Source organism: Zeus faber (assembly GCF_960531495.2).
Source record: "Zeus faber genome assembly, chromosome: 7".
NCBI lineage: Eukaryota > Metazoa > Chordata > Actinopteri > Zeiformes > Zeidae > Zeus > Zeus faber.
In genome coordinates, this window is record NC_137203.1 from 6933214 (window position 1) to 6945713 (window position 12500).

The 12500-nt window shown below is 46.2% G+C and overlaps 1 protein-coding gene across 1 annotated transcript in view; it reads right to left on the minus strand.

The window, feature by feature from the left end:
- The window catches only part of LOC307233277 (transmembrane protein 132B), a gene marked incomplete at both ends in the record, with an annotated part of 171009 nt that overhangs the window by 20345 nt on the left and 138164 nt on the right, over positions 1-12500 (minus strand). The window lies entirely within an intron of this gene.

Here is a 12500-nt window from a genome sequence, read left to right on the forward strand (position 1 = left end):
TGTGGGGAGAGGGGGGACGCCTCCAAGCGTCTCCACCGGGCAGCGGGTGCACCGTGCGTGCCGTGCCGCGCCGCTGCCCGCGCCGGCCTCCCCGTGTTTGTTTTGCTTCAAATCGCTTTATTTTCATTAGTTTCCACCTGCATGAAAGAAGCACGACTAAGGGGCGATCCGGCTCCGCCTTGGATCAGGACGGTGGATGGTGTGGTGGAGAGGGAGTGATCTTGGCGTGGAGACACCCTTCCATCGCCTTCCGGTCAATACAGCGCAAGAAAGCGGAGCACAAGTACCCACCCTGTTCACAGTCATGAGGAATACTCTCACTCTCACTCTCACTCTCTCTCTCAGTATTTTACAAATTTGTTTTTTTTTATTTGATGAACGTCGGCGCTGATACGCGAAATTAACTCAGCCACTTAAATTATTAAATTCACAATTTGCTCGAAGAAACTTTTTTTTGTTCCTATTAAAAAGGGTTTTAAAAGGGGCAAAACGACGCTGGGGGGCCGGTGGCCAAGTAATGTAATCGGTGTCGAACACCGCGTGACACTGATAACACTGGTAACCACGGCAACCCTACTGACTGTGTGTGTGTAGTGTGGAAGGTTACTGTGCAGTTGGTCATAAATCTACAGCTTTGCTGATTTCAACATGTTCCTCCCTGATAAACGAAATTAGTAGAAGACCATATTTGTACAAAATAAACATTGGTAAAAACCCTATATTTGTGCTTTAACGAATACCGGATTGTTATCCGGCTCCGCCCCTAGAACCCACTGACCAAGAGGCAGAGGTCAGGTCCGCCAAACCACATGTGGAGCCAGACTCGGGGACGTGAGCACATTGACGATTCAGGCTCCTCCAGTGTCGATTCGGTGATTCAGGGAGCGAGCGAATCTTCAACTCTCCAACCCCAATTAACGACGTGTATCCGTCGCCACGTTCATTGAGATGGGATGAAATTCTGTCCGTTCGCAGCTCAACGGAGCCAAACGACTCTTCCGGACCTCGATGCGAGAGACTCCGATTCTCGAGGGAGCGACTTGTCAAGAACCGAATCTCAAAAAAGATCCAAACGTTGCATCGGGAGCGAGACCAAGTAAGGAGCGCCACCAGGCAGAGGTTAGTTCCACTGCACTCCCAAATACGCGGAGAATAAAATAACACACGCACGTATATCCTTTAGGATAAAGTCTTAAGTACTTTTCAAACCAAAGTTTAACTTCAATGTAAGTCTTTTCCTAAAAAGATATATATATTTTTTCCCAATAAATCACTTTGAAGAACATGTGACATTCTTTCTATTCACTTTCAAAGAGCAGCTTTGTCAGTCAGCGTGGAATTAAATCATTCAAACTCAATTGAGAATGAAGCATAAAAAAAAAAAAAAAAAGCGGGGGGCGCTGGAGACAGGCAGGCTTTGGGGTTGTATTTCAGGAAGTAGACAGCGCCCCAGCGGGCTACCTGACAGCCGCCACAAAGGCGGAGCCGGGAACGAGTCAGTCCCATTTGCACCCTCCTCGCCGCTCCGGCCGCGTGACCGATCGCACTGGCGGTTGGCGGAGAGGGAGCCCCGTGCTCCACCCGCCGCGGATTCACACGGGAAGGAAGCGTTAAACCTGAGGCGCGTGAACCAGAGAGGGGGTGCGGGCGGCGGAAATCCCGCTTCCAGGCAGTCTGCTTCGTGTGATTTTTGCACACCTTATGAACGCACCTTTGCACGAATCATACATATATTAATATGAATTCTATTATTCATGATGTTTTATTCATAATTATTTGATGATTTCATTCATTTTGATCGGCTCATCACTGTTCAAAAAGCAGCAATAATTGAAATGCAGGGAAAAACAATAGTTACCAGAGGAGCTGTGCGACAACATGATTATATGGTTATTAATACGGGTGAAGTCCTTCACGTCTTCTGGGTGCGGTTGGTGTTGCATTGTGCGGTATTTTTTTATTTCATATTTTGTAAATATAGAGTACATGCAAACATATTGTTTATTTATTCGTTAGATGTACATTTCTTGTAAAAGTCTACAGCAGCCTGACAAAATCTCACTTGGTTTTGACAAATTTAGCCGTTTCATCCGTTTCGCTCCCTCCTGACAACGTTGTGATTTCTGTATTTTCCATCTACCCCTCAGACCCCCTCTCTACCGCTCTTCTCCCGTCCTTCTTTTCTTTCCTTCCCTCCATCCCCCTCCATGCATGTCTCCCTCTTGTGTTTCTTGATATTGCTTCAGTGCGTCTCTCTCAGCGACACGTTTCTCTCCACGACGCAAAAGTTTTTTTGTTTTTTTTCTGCTTCTCTTTAGGGCTCCTCAAGATAAAAACCTGCCATAACAACCCTCCCTCCCTCTCTCTCTCTCTCCCTCTCTCTCTCTCTCCCTCTCTCAGTTTAATTTCCTCTTCCGCTCTGCTCTACTGCCACACCTCCTCTCATCCCACTTTCATCATTTACTGGTATTTCATTTCAGTACATGTCCATCTACCTATTACAGATTCACCGGTTCTCTCTCCTTCCTTCTTTTAGATAGATAGATAGATAGATAGATAGATAGATAGATAGATAGATAGATAGATAGATAGATAGATAGATAGATAGATAGATAGATAGATAGATAGATAGATAGATGGATAGATAGATAGATAGATAGATAGATAGATAGATAGATAGATAGATGGATGGATAGGCTGGGCAGTACAACCACAGTCTGCTACTGTTGGATGCTTTTTTAACATCCCCCTCTCTCTCGCCCCACCCCAACCTCCCACCCACCCACCCACCCCACCCGCTCTCCCTCCCTCCTGCCTCCCCCTTCTCTCTCGCCCCCCCCCTGCTCTCTCCCAGACCTGATTTAACGGCTGTTAACATCAAAGGGACTTTCGTTCTGTCGGCGCCTCAAACTATTTCCCCAAATCATTTTGAAATTCCAGGTGTAAATCAGTGTGAAACCGGCGCCGGCTCGTCGTATCTGCGGAGCCGGGGCCACGCGCATTGACTCCAAATTTATCCGCCCGCCCGGCCTTTGTAGAGGGATCCATTTTTTTCCCCCTTCCCTTTCATTTAATCGGTGTCGGTGAACTGCCGCTGCACTTTGCTTTTCCCCTTTTTCTCTTCTGAGGCATTTGAAGTTGGGAAAAATTGAACGGCGAAACGGCGTCGGACCCCGGAGCCCACGGCGTCTCGGCGGCGCCCGATGCGGACGGGCGGGATCGGGCGGAGACGGGCGGCGGGTGTCGGAGCGCCACCGGAGAGGGACGGTGTTTTTAGGCGCAAGGCCGCTCCTTCCCGTCGAAATTCCTGAGCGGGGCTTTGTTACGTGAGAACCTCGTTCACGGTTTCATGTTCTGTCCGATCCGGTCAAACAGAGCACTGGATGCACACGTTCATGAGAAGATGCCTCCGCCGTGTGCTCAAAATAAGTGATCTCACCATTACACCGAAAACGTCGTTATTTGTATCAGTATCAGTAGCCGATATTGAATATTCAGCATTTTTCTCTCTCTTTTTTTTTTTTTTTTTTTTTCCTACAGCTTGGTAAAAATGCCCCACACAGTATTTCTGCAAGACAGATGCTGATGATATCCTCGCTCGCTCAACCGATCTGCGTTGGACGCGCCGGACCGCGCAAGCTCATCCGGGGAGCTCCGCACGCCGGTGCGACTGCGACTGGGTCGCCTGGGCTGTGAAATACTGCGCGCGTCCTGCCGCGGGAGGGGCGGCGGCGCCCGTCCGGGGGAGTGCACACCAACGACCCTTTAACACCCGCGCCGCTGATTCGATCGGATGGCACCGTGTTTGTCTGGGCGGCGGGAAATTGTGTCTGGTGCGACTGATTCCGCTCGGTTAAATTTGATTGCCGCCGCACACGTGACACCTCACCGACACGGAGTCCCCGGCACAACCAACACCTGGAAAGCTGCCGTCCAAAACACAGTAGTAGTAGATTTGGACGCGGTCGTCGGTAGCTCTCCTCCGGTTCTCTCCCCCCGTTTGGGACTCTTTGAAGCATTTCCCCCCGGGAGAAAAAAAAAAAAAAAAAAAAAGCGGCCTTCCCTGAAATTAAAGAAAAGAGCATTTCCGATGAGCCCCATCGCCAATTGGCGGGAGGAGCGACGCCATATCTCTGGCGGCGCGAGCGTCTATTTTGAAGAGGAAAGAGAGAGGCTCAGCTGAAAGCAACATTTACAAAACGTTACGCATCAGTAATTGCATCTCCTCTGTTTACTGTAAATGGCGCCAGCATATTGTGCGTGTGTGTGTGTGTGTGTGTGTGTGTGTGTGTGTGTGTGTGTGTGTGTGTGTGTGTGTTTGTGCGTGTGTGTGTGTGTGTGCGTTTGTACGAGATGTTCAATTTCTGGAACATTTGGGGTGATTGTGGAGAGAAAGTGCCAATGTTCTGGGTTCTCGATTTGATGATGTCAGTCGGTCTCGTGCGCTGCGTGGATGCACTGCGGCGGCGGTGGTGGCGGCGGCGCCGGTCGGTGGCGGCTCTGAGGAAGCGGGATGCTGCTTCCAGCCGGAGAGCCGGAGTCGCACCTCGGCTCCGCTCCCGCTTTGTTTGTTTGATTCCCTTCTCACTGTCCCAACGCAGGCCGTGTAAACAACCTTGCAGAGGCATATAACACACACACGCACGCACGCACACACACACACACACACACACACACACACACACACACACACACACACACACACACACACACACACACACACACATACATACATACACACACACACACAAATACACATGCCACAGTACTAACACACAGACCTAAACACACAAAAAACACACAAAAAACATGCTCAAATAAACACACACACACACACACACACAGAACAAATGTATCTACTGTGTCACGGGCAAACAGCTGAGTTGGAGGTTTGATGACACTGAGGAATGGATTTAATCTCCAGCTAGCAGACAAAAGAAAAAGAGAGAGATGGAGAGAAACTGTAGGACGACGACAGGAGCGCGGTAGAAAAGAGAGAAAACAAACAAAAAAAAACTACAAAACAAAAGCCAAGGTAAGTGAGAGGGAGGGCGGGAGAGAGAGAGAGAGAGAGAGGGAGAGAGAGGGAGAGGGAATGAGACCGTCAGGGGAGGAAACAGTGCGTGAGAGGAAATTGAACAAAATAACTAAATTGGTTAAACTGAGCACTTTGGGAGGTGAGAGAAAGTGGCTTCATTTCAAATCCCAAAGGAAAGAGCGAAGCAGTGAAGCGACCGCAACAGGCGGCATGACCTCTGACCCCCGAGGGCACAACACCACCGAGGATAAGGACACTAATATCACATTATAAACACTGACCTCCAGGCTGTTGTCATGTTCATTATATTCCAAAATAACAGGTTTGGGTTGAGGCAAAATATCGACATACTGTATATTTATGGTCCAGTACACGGACCATAAATATTATATATATATATATATATATATATATATATATATATATATATATATATATATCATATAATATACAATATAATAAGGGTTAGGGTTGTGGGTTTCATGAGGTGGATACTGTAATAAACTATTATTTTTTATTGTTATTTATTCATTATTTATACCCTTTATACGCATAACAATAATTTGCCCCATGCATAGGATTACATTTTCTATATTTGTATATTTTTATATATTTTCTGTTTGATTTTTATGGCTATCGAACACATTTTCCTTTTTTATTCTATTTTATTTCATCACTGTTTTTATTCTATTTTTTTTAAGACTGTAAAGCTACGGTTTTTTAAAGGCCAACAGTTTGCAACGCACCAAACCTCACCAGAACAAATTCCTAGCATATGTAAATGTTCCCGGCTAAATAAACTGTTTCTGATCTCAGATTTTCTTTCTAATGTTTATTATTACACTATTATGAGCTTATAATACTACGCTACTGACATGAAATAGTGCAATCAAATTGTTATGTACAATTATTTGTATGACAAGCAATCGTCAACTAAAATGTCGTGCCCGTAATTGTTATCAGGTCTCATTGATCTCATTAGAAATTAATTGATGTCTTCCTAAAATCCTGGTTATCCCGTCAGCGGAACGCGTGCACATCACCTGTTTCAGTCTTTTCAACAGTTTTTCTCAACTTCTCAACCGTTTTTCTATCTTCTAAGGTTCAACATATACATATAATCCTGCTCGGTGTGAGAGGGGTTCACGCCAATATCCATCTATATGTGATAACAACAAGTCGGGAAAGGTTAACGTTGAAACAGAAGAAGAAAATGTCAAACTTTCTTTCAACTGTTTATATTGGTGAGGTCTATTTTCGGCACCGACCCAACACGCACGCACGCACGCACGCTCGCACGCTCGTTACCAACCTGCCATCTCTCTCCAAGGTTGCATGATTTGTTTAAATCCATATTCATCTCCCTTCCTCCCTCCAGGCAATGGTATCTGCCTAAATCTACAGTTAGCTCCTGTCTCATCTGGTGTCTTTTTTTGAATGCAGCTCAGATTTCCTCCTTTACTCCCTCTCTCTTGCTCCCCCTCCTTCAGTTTCAAATTCAAAGAAGCATCGCTGTCATAGTAAGGTACATTCTACTTGCATTAGGCCCAAATCACAAGGGAGGATGTTCATGATAACAATTGGAACAAAAGTGATTCCTAACAATTCAATCAATAATTGTGTCATAATGTATTGTGGGAATGCAGTGAAAAGTTTTGAGGTTGCTGCACGTTTCACGAATTGAGCTCTCACTCTCCCTCCCAGCACTTCCCCCAGAAGTTTGGGCAATTTTGAGTGGAGGTATTTGTTTTGTATTCCAACTCTTGATGAATTTGGTTTATCCGGGGAACAAAGTTATTTTGTGCATGACGTAAGAAAGTGAAGTTTAGCTCGACTTCATTTGATGTTCAGTGGGAACGAAGGTTCTTTCTCTCTCCACCCTCTCTCTCTCTCGCTTGCTCTCTCTCTCTCTCTCTCTCTCTCTCCCCATTTCCATTCCTCTTGCTCTTTGCCTGGGGCGATCCAATCCATCTGACTTTAAAATGCGATCATCCAATCAGAGCCCACTCAGCAGAGAGAGGGGCGGACCCTCGGGGGAGAGACTCCCAGCTCTCTGATCTCATTACACCTCCCACCTGTCCGTCATTTACAGAAACCCACACCGGACCAATTTCCTGCTTCTGATTGTTTTGCTGGCGTTTTATAGGCACTTTTGGGATGCTTCCGCGTGTGTGCGCACCCACATCAACACACTCACTCAAGCATGTGCCCCCCTGCACACACACACACACACACACACACACACACACAGACACACACACACACACAGGCACTGATAGCTCCAAGAATTATTCTACTTGGTTGAGGATAAGAAAACAAACAATAGTGGGCTTGAAAGATGCTGTTGCATGCGTACACCCTCCATGTGCATGCACACACACGCACGCACGCTCCCACACAGCAACACACACACACACAAAAGGCAATATGGTGATAATACCCTTTATGTCTCTTAGTTCAATTCAAGTCAATTAAATTCAAAGGTGATATATTAAAACTGCCAAAATAAAGTCATTAAACAATATACTGTATAGTAATATACTAGTAGATAGTAACAATGTAGTAAAGATCTCTCTTTTTCTCTCTCTTTCCCTCTCCCTCCCTCCCTCCCTCTCTCTCTCACACACACGGACACACACACACACACACACACCCACACACACACACACACACACACACACACGGCCACACAGTCACGCTGACACGTTCGTGCGCCAGGCAGCAGCTGATCAGTGTGGCTGTCAGTTTACATTTGGAAACGGAGGGAGTTAAGTGTTCTCTAATGGCCATTTGCACTCGTCTTCTCCCACCAATCAGACTCACTAATGGAGAGTGCGGAGAAGAGAGAGAGAGAGAGAGAGAGAGAGAGAGAGAGAGAGAGAGAGAGAGAGAGAGAGAGAGGGACAGATGAGGGGAGAGAGATATATTTATATAGAAAGGGAGAGAGAGTGTGAGACAGAGAGAGGGGAAGAAAAAGGAGAGAGAGACAGAGATTAGGGCACAGTAGAAGGAAAGGAGAGAGAGAGAGAGAGAGAGAGCGAGAGAGAGATTTATACAGAAAGGGAGTGAGAGTGTGTGAGAGAGAGCGAGAGGGGAAGGAAATGGAGAGAGAGACAGAGATTAGGGCACAGTAGAAGGGAAGCAGAGAGAGAGAGAGGGGAGGGAGAGAGAGAGAGAGATTTATATAGAAAGGGAGCAAGAGTGTGAGAGAGAGAGCGAGGTACGAAATGGAGAGAGGGCGAGGGATGAGTGGAAGGGAGGGTGAGAGAGAGAGAGAGAGAGAGACCGTGAGATAGAGAACGGTACCATGACGGTCCGTGCAGGGATGCGCCCAGTAAAGTCCTGTTGGTTCCTGACTTGCTGCCATTGTATACAGCATTGGATGACAAAAAAATATAAAATGCTGTGGAGCTTTCTTGCATATTATGGGCTTATTCCCCATTATTTACACGAGTGGGAATTAGTCATTATAATTTGGGCAAACAGAGGACACAGCCTCCTCCAGTGCAGCGCAGCAGGAACTGTCCAAGGTGCTGAATCACAGCGGCTCACTTAGGAATCACTTAGTGATAAATTACTTGTGACATTAACAGAAGCAGCAGGTCCGTGCCCTCTGCTATGGCGTCGCTATAGTAACGAGATGCTCGTATCGGCTGTTTGTCTGATATCCTAGCTAACTAATGCTTATCACTGAGTTATTTTTTGCAGGATTATTGTGTCACGTCCTGTACACTATCGGGCATAACAAGATGTTTCTGAATTACGTCATCTGCCCATACTTCCAGGCAAATTCTGTATTTTATCATTTGGATCTGTTTGCTCATTGTTTCAGATTAGTTAACGATAGTCCCCAAAATGATTGAACGACCGGTTAATTAATGGAGACTGAAAAAACGGAAAACAAAGTGAAGCAGAGTCTCGTCATCATCCGGAGATGTGTTAAAAAAAAGGAGGTATGTCAAGTACAAGGTTCTCCTTCTTTCTCCCAGTCCCGGATCCAAGCAGGTCAGGGTAGCGGGAGTGAACTAAGAGCCGTGGAGGTGCCTGTAGTGGAAAAGTGCCCGATTAGACGCGGAAATTAAAAAACCAACAAAAAAATAAAGTCACTAAAAATAAGGAGAGGGGGAGAGATAAAGAACCGCAGGGGCCGAGGCAAAATGAGACGAAAAAGTGGTTCGGAAACCGACACACAGGAGGGGAAAGATCGAAAGTGAAACAGACCAGAAGGGACGGGGGGGAGAGAACGAGAAGGGATGCAGAGACGAAATGAAGGAACGGATGAAAGGGAGAGAACCGAGAGTGAGATCGGACCGTTAACAGCGCGACGCGATGAGACAACGCAGCTCAGGTCTATCAGCGTTCTGTCAGAGCCGACCTGTCTCTGGTCCCAGAGAAGGCACTCAGGCTCCGCGGTTTGTTTGCTGCCGCTCAGCCCCGAGGCCGTCCTCGGCGCTACGCCTGTGTTCTGTCATTACCTCCTAGTTGATGATCTTGTCTCCCGACGGAAGTTTTTTTTTTTTTTTTTCGCAGGGCCCCATTCATAAATTCTTTGAGAGCCGATGAAAACTCGGGCTCAGCACGCTCCCTGAGGTAGCAGTCTGTCTCCATTGCAAAGTTAAAGTGGGAATCTGTCATGTTTATTGGTTAACAAATTCCACATTTGATACTTTATTTAGATGGTACTTCATAAGAAACAACAATTGCAATGTATTTGCCTTAGGTTTGTGTTCCTCTATATGCTGTTTGCATTGTTGGTGGCGGGGCCCGCAAGAAGGCAAATATCGGGCACGCACAAGAAGTGAAAGCCAGCCACGGTGAATTTGATAAGTCGGCGTCGCTACTGTGGGTGTTGGATATGGATGAACATTCGCATAAAAGGACGGCACCCCTGGATGAAAAAATATGCCCGCCCCCTTAATTAAAAATGAATTCAATAAAAGTTTAGCGGGAAGAATGTGACTGAGAACGAGAAGAATGTCACCGTCAGGGCCCTTCACGGAGGACGCGGTGCACGTTGGGCTCGAAGCTCCATTGCTGTGCATCGGCTGCACGGCGCTGTAGTGTGGCGCAACGTAACGTCATCCCGTCACGGTGAGGTGTAGCAAACAGGCGGTATCCGCCCAATGTGAAGGTTGTGAAATGTGAGAGTGATTTTGGTGCCTTCTGAATTCCCCGAGCTCTACAACCCGTCCTCACGGGTTTATCGGCACCTCGGAAGGAAATCCCTATATATAATATATATAATATTCAAATATAATTACACCGCGTTCAAAATTATTATGCAAATTGGACTTAAGTGTCACAAACATTACATTTTTTGTTTTTCAATTAAACTCATGGATGGTGTTGTGTCTCAGGGGTCTTTGGATCACTGAAATCAATCTCAGACACCTGTGATAATTAGTTTGCCAGGTGAGCCCGATTAAAGGAAAACTGCTTAAAAAGGACGTTCCACATTATTAAGCAGCCACAGGTTTCAAGCAAAATGGGAAAGAAAAAGGTTCTCTCTGCTGAAGAAAAGCCTCAAGTAGTGCAATGGACAAGGTATGAAAACATTAGATATTTCACGAAAACTTAAGCGTGATCACTGTACTGTCAAGAGATTTGTGGCTGATTCAGAGCAGAGACGGGTTGGTGCAGATAAAGACATAATGAGGAAGGTTTCTGCCAGACAAATTCATGGGATTTAGAGAGCAGCTGCTAAAATGCCGTTACAAAGCAGCAAACAGGTATTTGAAGCTGCTGGTGCCTCTGGAGTCCAGCCAACCTCAAGGTGTAGGATCCTCCAGAGGCTTGCAGTTGTGCATAAACCTACTATTGGGCCCCCCCCTAACCAACGCTCACAAGCAGAAACGGTTGCAGGGGGCCCAGAAATACATGAAAACTCATTTTCAAACAGTGTTGTTTAGTGTTGAGTGCCGTGCAACCCTGGATGGTGCAGATGGATGGAGTAGTGGACGGTTGGTGGATGGCCACCATGTCCCAGCAAGGCTGCCATGTCAGCAAGGAGGCAGCAGAGTCATGTTCTGGGCCAGAATCATGGGGAGAGAGCTGGTGGGCCCCTTTAGGGCCCCTGAAGGTGTGAAAATGACCTCAGCAAAGTATATGGAGTTTGTGACTGAGCACTTTCTTCCATGGTACAAAAAGAAGAACCGTGCCTTCCGTAGCAAAACCATCTTCATGCCTGACAATGCCCCATCTCATGGGCATAAAAGGAGAGAACCTCATGGTGTGGCCCCCATCGTCCCCTGACCTCAACCCTATTGAGAACTTTTGGAGCATCCTCAAGCAAAAGATCTATGAGGGTGGGAGGCAGTTGGCATCAAAACAGCAGCTCTGGGAGGCTGTTCTGACATCCTGCAAAGAAATTCAAGCAGAAACTCTCCAAAAACTCACAAGTTCAATGGAGGCAAGATTTGTGAAGGTGATATCAAAGAAGGCTCCTGTGTTCACATGTAACTTGGCCTGTTAAGATGTTTTTGATTTCAGTAAATATGACTCCTAATGCTGCAAATTCAACAAATGACCATTTTCAGTTCTTTACAACCTTTAAAATGTTTTGAAACTCTGTTGTGCATAATAATTTGGAATTAGTGCATTTTTAGTTATTTTTGAAAAAGATACTGTTATCATTGGGAGGTTTGTTCAATAACATTCGAATTATAGCATAACGGTTGATGACTTGAAAATTATACTGACTGTCATATGCATCGACTATTTAGGAAAATCAGAGAAAAATATCATTGTATAATAATTTGGAACGCGTTGTAATGTAATATTTCGTTCAACTTAAAATGATAATACCCCAAAAAATATTCCTGTTCCTTCGAGATCTCCCCCGTGGCCTCCCTCCTCCCTCCTCCCTCCTCCCTCCTCCATCGTATCTTCTCCCTCTCCGTTCCTCACCTCTGCCCCCCGTCTCCACTTCCCCAAAAAGACAAACAGAGAACAGAGGAGGAAAAAAAACATATTACGTCCCACTTTATGTCAAAGACTTATTTTTAAAAGCTTGCACTGTTTTTGCTTTATCTGGGAGGTCTTTGGGGCTTTTGAAGCACCAGAGGTTTCTCTGTGCACGTGTGTGTGTGTGTGTGTGCGTGTGTGTGCCTGCCTCTGTGCGTGCGCTAGCGTGTGTCAAAGTGTGTGTGTGTGTTCTCTAGAAGGTTCCCTGCCTCTTTGTGAATTAGCATGCTTATTTGCATAGGGATATAAGTCAGCACTGGCCCCAATATGTCTGTTAGTGTGGCCCTATTGTGGCCTAATGCCTGCTGCAGTCAGAGTGTGTGTGTGTGTGTGTGTGTGTGTGTGTGTGCGTGCGTGTGTGTGTGTGTGTGTGTGTGTGTGTGCATGTGTGTGTCCGTTTAAACAGGGCAGACACACCAGTAGCAACATATGAGGCCCAACACGGTCTAATCCACCTCTAACAGACCCACAGACTCATTCTGCGAGATACGCGCGATGA